The sequence below is a fragment of the Rhyacophila brunnea genome, unplaced genomic scaffold (genome assembly GCF_057557595.1).
Source record: "Rhyacophila brunnea isolate RB1 unplaced genomic scaffold, BYU_Rbru_1.0 scaffold_117, whole genome shotgun sequence".
Taxonomy (NCBI): domain Eukaryota; kingdom Metazoa; phylum Arthropoda; class Insecta; order Trichoptera; family Rhyacophilidae; genus Rhyacophila; species Rhyacophila brunnea.
Genome location: NW_028232771.1, coordinates 174337 through 187950, shown reverse-complemented (window position 1 = coordinate 187950; position 13614 = coordinate 174337). Strand labels below are relative to the sequence as shown.

The 13614-nt window shown below is 24.8% G+C and overlaps 1 non-coding gene across 1 annotated transcript; it reads left to right on the top strand.

The window, feature by feature from the left end:
• Positions 1-3512: 3512 nt before the first annotated feature.
• TRNAG-UCC (transfer RNA glycine (anticodon UCC)) lies at positions 3513-3583 on the top strand. Its single transcript has one exon. It is a non-coding gene; the product is annotated as a tRNA-Gly (tRNA).
• Positions 3584-13614: the final 10031 nt, after the last annotated feature.

The window sequence follows — 13614 nt, the reverse complement described above, 5'->3', positions numbered from 1 at the left end:
ACCATAGAAGCTGACTTATCGGCATTTATCAAGATAAAATGTGTAATTTCCAAATATTTTTCTTATCGTGAAAATATGTATATGATTTCTTTTATCAACAGTTTACACCATTTTTGGAGCCTAGAGCTAATTATACGATTTCAATCTTATTTATTTATCTTAAAAACACTATTATTTTTGAGGCCCATGTCCTGAATAAAATTAGACTATAGAGTCATTAAAAGAAATTACACATATCCCCATGAAATATAATAAATAGTTATTGTTTCTTTTATTTTAAATGATTCTAATCCTTAAGTCTACAATGATTCATAATATAATTATTGATATTCATAGGCATTTGTTTATTCTATTGGAGCTTGAATAGAAAGATATACAATAAATTGGCGTTAATAACAAAAAAATACCCCTTCGCTTTGAAGATGGTTTATTTATGATAACAAATTATATTTCAAAAATGTTTTTAACTGTAATTTATGTTCTTTCCGAGAAACGCGGGTATATATTGTTTAAATTTTTTAAATATAAATTTTTTTTTATAGGAATGAGTCAAGCAAAAATCCTAATAAATCACTAAATTCCTGTTTACAATACTTTTTATTGCCACACTAGCCCTATGAAAGTTATATTTTTAATGCTCAAATTTATTATAAAGATTTTATAGAAATAGATATGCATTTTTTATTGTGATTTCATTGATTATTGCCAACATATTACTTATAGCAGCTTTTTAAATTCCCTTAATTTTTATGCAGCATTAGTTAACTGATTATTACAAACTCGATCATATTTTATTCCATTTATTTAGCCAAAAATTATTCTATCCATAGTTTTTCGTTTTTTTATGTATTTTGAGTTAATTATTCTAAAGGTGGTAATAATAACATGATTGTTTTGTGTTTAATGCAAAAATTCGTTAGAAATGCAGAATTATAATATTAGAGTATAAAAAGAACGTAGTAAATATTGATTTTTTATGAAATTACTGTCTGAAAAATATAAATATCATCGAAAAGTGCGGCAAATCACGGAATTTGTTTTTTAAAAGATTTCTTAACACCATTTATCATGTATAAAATCCATGATCATAACTCTCACTATCTAATAAAATCAATAAAAACACATTATAAAAACTTAAGTTGTAATTTTTTCGGATTTCGTTTACTTTATTATGAAATTGCATGAACATAAATCATTTTATTTTTCATATATAACAATAATATTTTTAACAAAAGGTGTTTATTGACAAAACTGTATCCTTGAATGCATTATCTGTAAAAATTTCTATGAATAAACATAGTTTTATAAGTGGTTTTTTGTGTTATATACTTTCGAACCCTTTTGTCTAACTCAAGCACAACTTTGACATTTAATATGATTGTAAGTTTTGTTTCATTTCAAGAGAGATGTGTTTCATCAATCCCATCATTCTCAAAAAATGATTAATGTCACGTCCTGTTTGTACCATAAAAATGTCTCCAGTGCGAGGTGTACAGTTATACATGACATAAATCAGAAAATTTTTGATAGATTCATATCCATATCTAGAATATGTGGAAGGAAATAAGATTAGATAAATTTTAAAAATTGTAAAAATGATTGTTTTAGATAAATTATTACAATAAAATGATCATCGTATATAATACAAGTTAAAATCAGAATCAAAACAGTCAAGGTATTTAAAAAATGATTTCTACTGAGCACATATGATAATTCTTCCTTTGATGTGGTCACTATATTCGGCATATGAAGATTCAGAAGTTGACGACGATCCAGTTAAAGAAGTGGTGAAAGATTACATACCATTTTTTCAAAGTCTAGTCACGTTAAATATAGTTAATTCCAGTAGGGAAGAAAATGATTCAATTAGAATCGATATGGTCTTCTTTAATTTTGAAGATGTGAGCAAAGATGAAAAAGGTGAAGATAATAAAGATCTTGGAATGTCATCTAAACAATATAATTATGTTACAAAGGTTTATGGCGACAGAAAACGAATCACCGAACATATTATCACCGAATTAAAGAAAATAAATTATGATAAATGCAATGATGGGTCAGAACCGGATAAAAAATTTGAGAGTGTAGAGGGAAAGTTTTTCAATGAGATGACCCTTAAGGGATTTTGCAAGGATAATATGAAATACGATGTAAGTGTCGATCTAATGTGCAAAGACAAATTATAATTAGGTAAATTATTGCTCTTAAATAAACTAAGTATAAGTTTCATTTTATCAAAAAATTTTTTCTTACCAACAAAGTTATTATTTATAAAGAATCTATCTTGTAAACATCGTAAACTTAAATTATTATCCGGGTATATTTTTTTTATACATAATTGAAGCGGTACATTACCTGTATTTTTGATTAAATAACATTTAAAACTCGTTGTTTTTCGTATATATTGGTATTGATTGTTTAAATTAATCATCACAAGATTAGTAGAAACCGTTGAATGATTTAAATTTATAAAATGTAAAAGAATAAGATGAAAATCATAAATAAAAAATATTTTGTTCTGATTGATTATCATCCGACTTTAAACAATGTGCTAAAGAAACAAATATGCGGATAATTTATAATATAATATCACGGTGATTCAATTCAAACATACAATAAATGCGGGTTAATAATATATAGGAAAAAACCATGAATATTTGTGAATATATTTTTTTATTTTAACTGTAGATGGATGTTAAACTAATTCATCGAATACATCCATTATATTGCAGCAATGTTAAATTTTCTAAATTATAAATGAAAAAGCAATCTCATAATAGTCGAAGTCTTTTGCCCTTAGTTTATATTTATTATGCTAATTTGTAGACCTATGAAATGTAACACGTCATTTAACGCTACTTATAAAGAATCACCAATTTAAAATGTGGTCTCTAGGTTATGGCTTTAATCTTTTTACTAAAGAAATTAGAACTGCTCATTATATACTTAAAGATATTTTATATTTATCTAAATGTGAAAAACATTTCATGACTTATTTTGGTTAAAACGACATGTTTGTAAAAATATTAACTATAGCCACATTCTTGGTGATTTTAAAAACACATAAAAACACATTTTTTTTATTTTGGTCCAAGTTTCTTCAATTAAGAATTCTATCTGCTAAGATGTATACAGCCATTATTAATATAGAATCAACCCTTAATGAATATTTTGACACCTTCACCAACTGATCTTCTTCTGTAAAACGTATAAAGCATCACGTATCTTGATGCTTTATATTTTATATTTTATATTTTATATTTTATATTTTATATTTTATATTTTATATTTTATATTTTATATTTTATATTTTATATTTTATATTTGATATTTTATATTTTAAATTTTATATTTTGAGTTGTATTTACAGTAAGTTATTTGGAAAATAAAGGGATTTATCAAACAAATATGCACTATATTTTATTTTGTATTATACGGCTATAGCCCCATTATTTTTTTTTATTTAACGTTCTTTAAAATGGTAATAGTACATTTAAATTTCCGTTTTTTAAGCTCCAGTAGTTAAGTGGTATAACACCGCCCTTCCAAGGCGGCGGCCCGGGTTCGACTCCCGGCTGGTGCAAACTTTTAATAATTATAAAGCAGATACATTTTATAATATTTAAGCATTATGTTAAGGAATATATTTATTGTATGTGTTAAAATCTCGGACGAAGTAGAAGCACACATGCAAGCTCTCACATACCGAAAGACACTAAACTCATCTCATTTGAGAGAAGAAGAGCAGTTGATGAAGATAGACCAGGGGAAGGTGTCAAAAGATGCATCAAGGAGTTGTGCAATATTCCCACTCAGCTGAACCAGTTTTTAATTGATAAAAAGAAATTTAACTCATAAATAAATAAATTGTACATTTTTAAAAACAATGTTATAAATAATGTATCTTTACTTGAAAAGATAACGTAAAAAAGCCAAATTTACAGTGTTTCCATAAATTATATGTAATTTAGTATACAACAAAAGGTTGTGTGTAGGAAAGTTTTTAAAGCAAAGGAACAAGAATTTATAAATACAAAAGACCGTAATATATTGTTTTATTTGTATGATTTCTTTTTGCTGCTCAACATCAACTTTTTTTATTTCTATTTATTCTTATTATAAATAATGATTAGAAACAATATGGAGCGTTTCTAATTTAATAACTTTTAAACCATTAATTTTACAGCTTGATCTTTTAAACATATTATAACACCTTTATAAACATTGATTTTTACAAAAAATAAAGATAAAACCTCCAAATATACTAATTATACTGGCAGAAAAATATCATATTTCATCACAGATTTACTTATAACATTTTTGATTTTAAGTATTTTTTCGAAGATGAAGCCTTTATAATGGTTTTATGACAGTATTAAAAGCTCTTCATACGAAAATATGCTGCTAGATAAAATTTCAAGCTTTGAAAAATTGTACTAAAAAGCGGATTTAGGATGTTAAAGGTGGTTTTAAAACTCATATGACATTATTACTGAACTTTAATATAGATGAAGGTTTTCGATTTCTATATATTTTTCATTAGTAAAAAAACACAATAATATTTACCTTTAAAAATCATTTAAAACCTCAATAAATTCTTTGATTGTTATATAATCAAAATATATCTATCTTAAGCTATATTATTTATAGCGCTTAATTCTATAATAAAAAAAAAGAAAATAAAAAGAATAATAAATCATATTTTATCGTATCTAGTTATAAAAAATCATCATATGTTGTGCAAGTTTTATTAATATTATATTTAGTGTTAATAATTTTTAATATCACCACGTATTTTATCAGTTGCATTTTCAGCATTAGATAAAAATGTAAATTTGTGCTAAATTTACAAATATACGATTTAATTATGTTTATGCACATTATTGTTATTTCGGGATGTTAAAATTTTTGCAGAATCTTAATTTACGATGAGAAACATGATTTTTATCGTTGTGTCAGAGATATAAAATCAATAGAAGTATCGACTTCTAAATCGAAAAATTTTAAAAAAACCGTTTTAAATATAAAAAAACCTTTTGATCATGAGCATCTATTTTTTCTTAAGATTATAATAATAAAAAAACCAATATTTTTTAAATGTAGTGTTTTTGATCCTTTAATTTATAAATTCCATTAAAATGACCTATAGTGTTCGTTTATGATTTTTTCTTAAATAAAAAGTACAGGCTTTACATCCAAATTTATAAGCCACTGAATATTGCATCCTTTAATTTACGATCATATCATTACTTAGCCGTTAGTTAATTTATCCAAAAAATTGACTGTCATTTAAGGATTTTAAATTTAGATTACGAGTTTTATAATACAGGGCACATTTATCTAAAAATATGTAAATATATGCCCTTTTTGTATACATGAACTTTAATGGTTTCAGTAATTTGAATAGCTATAATTTTATTCTTTTGTCTAGTTTTTCTTTGTCTATATCAGCAAAATACTCATTGAAATATTTATATTTCTTTTTCCAATCTCGGGTGTAAGTAAATTGTATTATTTTCAAATTTGTAATAAATTTATTTTAAATTAAAACGGATATATTTGCATTGAAATATAATGAATAGACTCCTTTTTGGTGTTTTGATTTTTAATATTTTTATTCCATAAATTTTATTTAATTATTCCATAAATTTTTTTTAATCTAAAGAATTTCTAGGGATGATTATATAAATAGACTTGGCTTTTATATATGAAACCCTATTTAATAAGACGTAAATTTTTAATAAAATTTTTTCTTAGCCATTTATTTTTCTATATCTTTTTTAAAAATTTCCTATACTTAAAATTGATCTTTCAATAATTTATAACCCAGAATCTATGGGGCAACTAAATAATTAAAATACAGTACTTGAGACTAAGAAGGCGCCTCTAAAAGGTTTTTCAGCTTTCCGAATTTTTTTTTATATAAATAAGAGTAAAATACTTATTGCAATATTTCAGAAACAAATATTGAGTGTGAGGTCAATTAGTCTAAAAAAAAACACCATTTTAACAGCGTCTGTTGACTATTAAACATCTTTGCTTAGTTGAATCACGTATAAAACCACCCGAGTAACTAGTTAAAGATAAAATTATGATCCGATTGATTTTTTTATTCAATGATATTCCACTCGTTAAGTTGTGTAAAAAAATGTACAAATCATTATTTTTTAGACATTTTAACCTTATAATATTTCCCGGAAGAATATAAGAACGATTTTATTCGATAACTTTAAAAGAAAAAAAATAATAAAATAATAAACAATTAGACAAAACCACTATATATTATTTTTAATGTATTTCCGGGAAAAAATTCAATATTTTAGTAGTTATTCTTGAAGATAAATAATTTTTTTAAGCCATATCTAATTGAAACAAGTGAAATAAGAAAAAAAACGCACAAAATATCATAAATAAAATTGTTTTGTAATGATGAAATTATGTTTAATGCCTTCGTATGTTTCATATTTTAAAATTTGAATTTCTGAATAATATTTTCATGTATATTTAGTATAAAAGTGATTTAAGATCTTGTATCTAACATTTCTGCACATCAATAGTGTCTGGCACTGCTTAAATAACTTTGTTGACACAATAAAAAGTAAATTACCCCAAATTAATTAATTTATTCATTAAAGACTAAAAGAATTTTAAAGAAAAAAAGTAGAATAAAAAATAATAATAGGGCTTAAATTTTCAAAATTTTTGGTTTGAAAAGATAAGATACATGGGTGAAAAATGAATTATTCTGAACATATTCGCAAAAATCGCGATGGAATAACAAAATATCGACGGAAATTTTTGACAGATAGAAGAACTAAAATACATTTTTGATTGCTAAGAATATTTAGCTGATCTCTTTATATAAAAAAAAATATTTATACTCCCAAAATAATAACAAAAAAATCAGATGGATTCACTGTCATCAACAAACTACGATTTTAGAGTATTTAGACACGAAATTTCTGATGTTTATCATTTAAAAAGGTACAATGAACTACTATTCATCAATCCTGGTCAGTTGTTTTTTTTCTAGTACTTTGTTATATGATGTTTTGAAAATAAAAGACAAATGAATTACTCATATTTACTTCAGTTTACGTCATAAGAAAATCTAGTACTTATAAAATTTATGTTCTGATCTGAGAAAAAGTTTAGATTTTATAAATATTAAGATGCGTATAGCGATTTATTTAAAAAAAAGTTAGTCTAAATAAAAAAACATAGCCCTTGACACTTTCTATATAGTTTATTTTGAATAATATTTACTTATTGATTTTTTTTACTTTTCTGAAGACATTTAATTTTTTTTGATTCAATATAATTTCGTATTTTTTCAACCACGTTTTTAGCTTGCTATTTTCATAAAAGGTCGCCATAAGATTTTTTTAACTATTAGGAAATTTATCTAAAAAATTATACGGTTATATCATTAATTGGAATTTTTATATGAGAAGAGCAAATAAAATATTTCGATTGAAAATATACAAACATATGATTATAGCGATTTCATGGCAAATTTTTACAATTTCAAACGTATATAGATGTTTCTAAGAATATTATAATATTAGCGGAGCCAAGATTGAAAAGTCACTTTTCCTTGCGAATCTATAGCGTGAATTCTTCAGAAATATATATAGATTTCTTGGAATAAGATAATATTATAAATCTAAAACTTTTATAATTTGATAATATTTATGTCGTTTTGTATGGTATAATATGTGATTTTCTAAAATGGCTTTTAACTTCAGAAATAAAAAATAACGAATTACCAAAGTTTATATATATGATACCATGAATGAGTTCATATATGATTTTCAACGCCTTGAGAATCAAAATATGGGCTCGATTTTAATCATTTGTATTAAACGTTGACAACGACAAGTTTTACAAAATTAATATTCGTAGAATACATTCATTATTTAATAAATTGCATTGAGATAATAATTTAAAAGCAAGATCAAATATAAAATACAAATCAAAGCATTTTAGCCATATAAATAAATATCAAAAATATTTTTACGGGCATAGTTTTAATCGAAATACGTCCAAATTACATTCTTTTTTAAATTGATGTGGTTAAAAAACAAATCATTAAAATCAAGGGCATCCACAGCGCCAGTTTGAGTCTATGCTAATCATCTTATGCAGAATTTAAAAATTGATTAACCTCTGATCACTAGAGGCATCATTTTTTAAATCTAGATGTGATTTTAAATATGAACTTATCAAGATCATACATTTTTCACATCAAAAAATATTAGATTAATCCGTATGATGGATAATTTCTTTAATAATCACACTAATCTATTTGTAGATTAATTTATTTTTAATTCATTTAAATTATTTTACGCAGAACTTTGGATTGCTATTTAAAACATATTTGGTTTGTAAATCTTAAATCTCGTTATTTCAAGACATATAATTCAAGGTATTTTTGTAAATTATTACGTTTTCTATATGCTTCTGCTTCAAAATGCATTCCTAAATTCTTGATATACGACTTTTAATATCTTGTGAATACAATATTCCATGTGATGTAATGTATAATATAAATAAATATTTACTAATAGAGGGTTACTTATTTGTAACTTTTTAAGTTTTTTCTCTCAAAACTTTGGATTGCTCTATAATAGAGGTTTGCTATATATTTTTTAAAAGCATATCATCCTTACAGTCCTCTTTAATGCTTCTTCTACGCTCAAGACTTATATATTCATGTTTTTTTCACAATACTACCGTCTATACACATGCTTTCGCTTCTATTGACATCACCAATTCCTTATTATACGACTTATGGTATTTTGTGAATGTATATTATAAAATATGATTTATTTAAAATTAACCCGATAGTAAACGTATGAATAATATGCAGCACTAATTATGCATATATTATTATTTAGAGAAGCTCGAAGCGATCAATAAGTCTATCATTATATCTTCCTATATTTATTTACATCAATTGGGTGGATTTTTATCCAGAAATAGTAACAAATTTTTTTTAAGAAATTTAATTATGATTTTATGCTTTTAAAAGATAACTCTAAGTCACAAAACAAATTGTGGTATATATTCAAACTATAGGATTAAGGAAACTTCTTGGACTAAAGATCTTGAAAGTCGAGAGGCATCGAAGAAGATATAAGAGAATTGGATATAGCCAAAGATATGGATATCCTGGTTCGCGGATATTTATCACGTTATGCTTATAGAGCAAGTCTAAAACTGCGAGGCAAAAAAAAACACATAAATAAAAAAATATTATAAAAGAATATACTTTAAAATACCATAAAAAATTCGATGATGTGTGCATAAAAGATATTGTTATATATATTAAAGCACAAGAAAATCAAAAATTGGTCTGCACAATTGGATTTTTTAATCCGTGATCGATTTTTTATTTTCACGTTTACGTTATTGTAAAAGCAAAATTTTCGATTCTTCGATGTAAGAGTTCAGTTAATTATTTATTCATTACATTCTTGTGTAAAAGGTATTTTACAGAGGTTTTGCCTTCAATTCGAAGCTTCTATAATTTAATATATACATATTTGTGATGTGATAAAACGTTTTATATACAGCATCATAAAAATTCTGAAGTTAATATATAAAAATGCACGTGTTTATTAGTTGAAATAATATTCTATACATGATCCTCACGGACTTTTTCACAAGACATGAAACCTTATTTCTGAAATAAGTGTTTAATATGTATTTTTCATGGTAAGTAAAATTGCTACTTTTGTATTAATAAATTCAAAAAAAAATTATACATGTTAAAAAAACATTTGAAAATTATACTAATTATTTTAAAATCCTTTGTCATAAAAAATCATAATTATTATAATTTTAGTAAATTTATTCGTGTAATTATATATTTTTATTTTATAAAAATTCACTAGGAGAATTTTAAATTAAATTTGTTTTTGGCAATAACCTATATGAATCATAGTATTCTTTTATAAATGTTATTTTTCTATTATTTTATTGTTTTTATTCTCGCTAATTTGACATTTTTTTATATCTTACAGTAAAAGGTTTTTACAATTTCTTGAATAACTTATGGATTTTTTTTTCTAAAAATGAAGTTATTTTAAGTTGTTATAACGTAGCCAAATTATCCTTTTAATTTGTTTTGTTTATGCAAAGAATTATTACATAAAAATTAAAAACAGAGAAACTTCATCTTTTTGGAAAATATATTTCTATGTCGATTCATTGCCTTTTCTTTTGGTAGAATTTTAAAACACATGATATAAACTTTCAACTTATAGTACAAAAAACATGAGAAAGCTCAAATAATCACATAATAAATTTAAAAGATCACTGTAATTTTTTAATCTATGATTCCAATAAAATCTAAGATTCGCCAAGAGATGATTGATTGAAGTTATATCAATTAGACTGATAACCATAAAGATTCAAGAATCACAGATCTTATATCAATTTCTAAAAATATAAATAAGCTTTTTATTGTATCATAAATGAAAATTTCACGTCTTTATACAAATATTCTAGGTATATTTGCTGTGACTGAGTACTTAAAAACAGAGAGCTATACAGAAAAAAATAGTTTAGATAAGCAGGTTCATATTAAATCAGATGCATCGTCGGGTTTGGTGAATCAAAATCAAATATTTGACGAGATTGCTACAATAAAAAATCTAAAAAAACCAAGAACTTTTAAAAAATTTATAAAAAGACTGGCATCCTTTTTTGGTAAAGAAAAGCTTGAAAATTCTGATGCCGTTTCAAGTAAATTAAATACAGAAAAGCCGAAATCTAAAAATGCTCCCAGTGATTACAATTTATATCTCCATCATGATATAGAAACAGCGAAAATACAATGTTTTTCACGAAAAAGCATAGATTGTAACGATCTAGAAGCTAATGGATTTCAAGAATATGATTCTAATGATTCTGTGATGACTACATATTCATTTATATCAGATGAGGCATCAGATGAAACAACAGAATTAAATAATAGTGAATTTTACTTCACAAGTGATCATAATAAATACGAAACCATTATAAAATGCGATCTAGAAGGCAAAAGAAGTTTTTATAAATCTAAAATAAATCTCCTCTCAAGCTCTGCACAAGTTGATCTCAGTTCAACCAATGACAGCACCGAAAAAATTATTGTTGCGGAAGATATTGATAAAAATGCGGAAGAAACATGTAGAATCGGTTCCAGGACAGATAATACTAAGCAAATAAAAAGATTTAAAAAATATGAGAATAATGCAGGCTCTCGACTGTACTTATGCTCAAACAGATACCTGGAACTAGAAAAAAATATGAATAATATGAAAGCATTCATTGGTGCGAGTATTTGCTGTTTATACCGATCAAAATACCCCCTTTTTTCTTCTAACTATATAATGAGTCAATCCCATATCGATAACAAACCAGCATTCAAATTAATATTTTCGACAAAAATAATTAATGTTGATTTTAATAATGGCTTGTTCGTAAAAAAGGCTTTCGAACAAGAGAATAAAGAAATATTATTCAAGTTTTATTATAGAGAAGTTACAGAACGCATACTAAGAATGTTATCGGCAAGTTATTATGATGAGAAAGACCCTTGCACTGTTACAGAATCATACATATCAGAAAATTGTGATGGGTGTATAATGTATACATTTCTTCATGTCAGAGCAGAGGATTCGGAAAAGTGTTCCCTCTACCATAAAGAGATTCAGCAAAAAGAGCTACTTCAAAACGGTGATAATATAGATGAAAAAATACAGAACATGCTCAATACATACAAAAAAAAAATAGGTGATTTTTGTACATGTGTAAATGAGATGACAAAAAAAAGCTCCAAAACGCTAGACTTGCATCATATGACAAATCTTACGGATGAAGAAAAAAATTTCCAAAAAATGTTGAAATTGAGATTGGATTTTCCAAAGATTGCTGCTTATTCAAAACAAGAAATGAAAGAATTCGAAATTTTTATGAAAAATTATAAAAAAGTTAACGGCAATATTATGAGGTATAGAATGGATTTCATAAAGAATTGTGAAAAAACACAACATGAATATTCACATGATAAAGCAGATGATTTATCTTCTAAAGTCTACGCAAAAGAAGATTCTAATTCCATATCCAAGTGGGAAAATAGCCAATGTGTAAAATTAACCAAAAAAAATCTGTAGAAATTCCAGTGGAAGGCGAAAGCTCTGGGAAAAAAACTATTGCTGCACTGAGGAAAATATTTTTGTTAAATATGTTGAACACATCAAAAACAGAGGATACACTCAAGTCGTTAGAAAACGAGAAAATAGTAAAGAAATCCATATAATTGACCAAATATTTTCTTACATCGTGATAGAACTGAAATAACAAAAAATTGTCCATAAAATTAAAAAAAACTATCTAAGGATCTAGAACAAAATATATTGTAGCGAAACATATTTTTTATCAAGATTTAATTGAAAAGATGTCTGAAAATACAAAGTTATAAATATCATCGTTGTGAATGTTAATTGTAAACTAAAAGCAAAATAAATGAAATCTGTAAAAATTTTGAGAGCATAAACCCCATAATATCGGAAATTTCTTTGAAACATGAAATAAATTACATGTTCTTAGAATTTTAAATACTTTATATTTTAATACTTGTATCCTATAAAAAAAATGCCAAAAGGCCTAGAACTTCAAAAAATTCGATATATTTGAACTTTATAGTAAATTATAAAAAACACTATTTATTCATAATATGATTTATGTTTGGTTAGCATATAAATACGAAAGAAACTATTTGCATTATTTTCACAAATTGAATTTTTATTGATAAATTACCGATAACATACTATTCCAAATAGAGCATTTATATCACGCAGAAAAAAATATCCTTTGTATTTTAAATTAACATTGGTTGAGATGTAAATTTTTTTAGGTTCTGTATCCAACCTATTATACAAAAACCAATATTTATTTTCATCTGTTAATTTATCTGTAATAATTTGGATTATATTTTAGATCTGTATAAAGAGTATATTTATATCTAGATGCTGCATCTAATTATTTTCTTTATTATTCTGCGACACAATTTAGTCCCAGAGTTATCAATTAATTTTTTAAACCTTACTAGAGTCTATTATATTTTAAATGCTTTTTTTATTGCTCTTATTCTATTATTTATCCTTTTAATCTTCCTTATAACGTTCTGTGAGTGAATATATTTATGTGTTATGATATGGGGAGATTTAAAATACTTTGTAATAAGATTTATTACAATCTAGTATATAAAAATAATTTGATTTATAGGGAAAAGGGTCATTATATAAGTATTTATTTTTATGAATATTTTTTTTTTAATTTTCTTTAAGTTTGCTGTCATACATGCTCTATCACAAAAAAAATAATTAGGGACCAATCTAAAATACACTTCTTCTTTCTATTTCAGATTCATTTTTTTCATGAAATTAACATCTTTGTTATATACACCATTTTTATGCTAAAAAAACATTTTGATTCAAAATCTGTATTTTCGTTTTTTTTTGAAAATATATATACGTGCTTTTTTGGCAGCTGGATTAGCTATTTATAAATCTTCAGAAAGAAACTAGGCCTTATAGTAGGTATTTACCACAGTGAAATTCA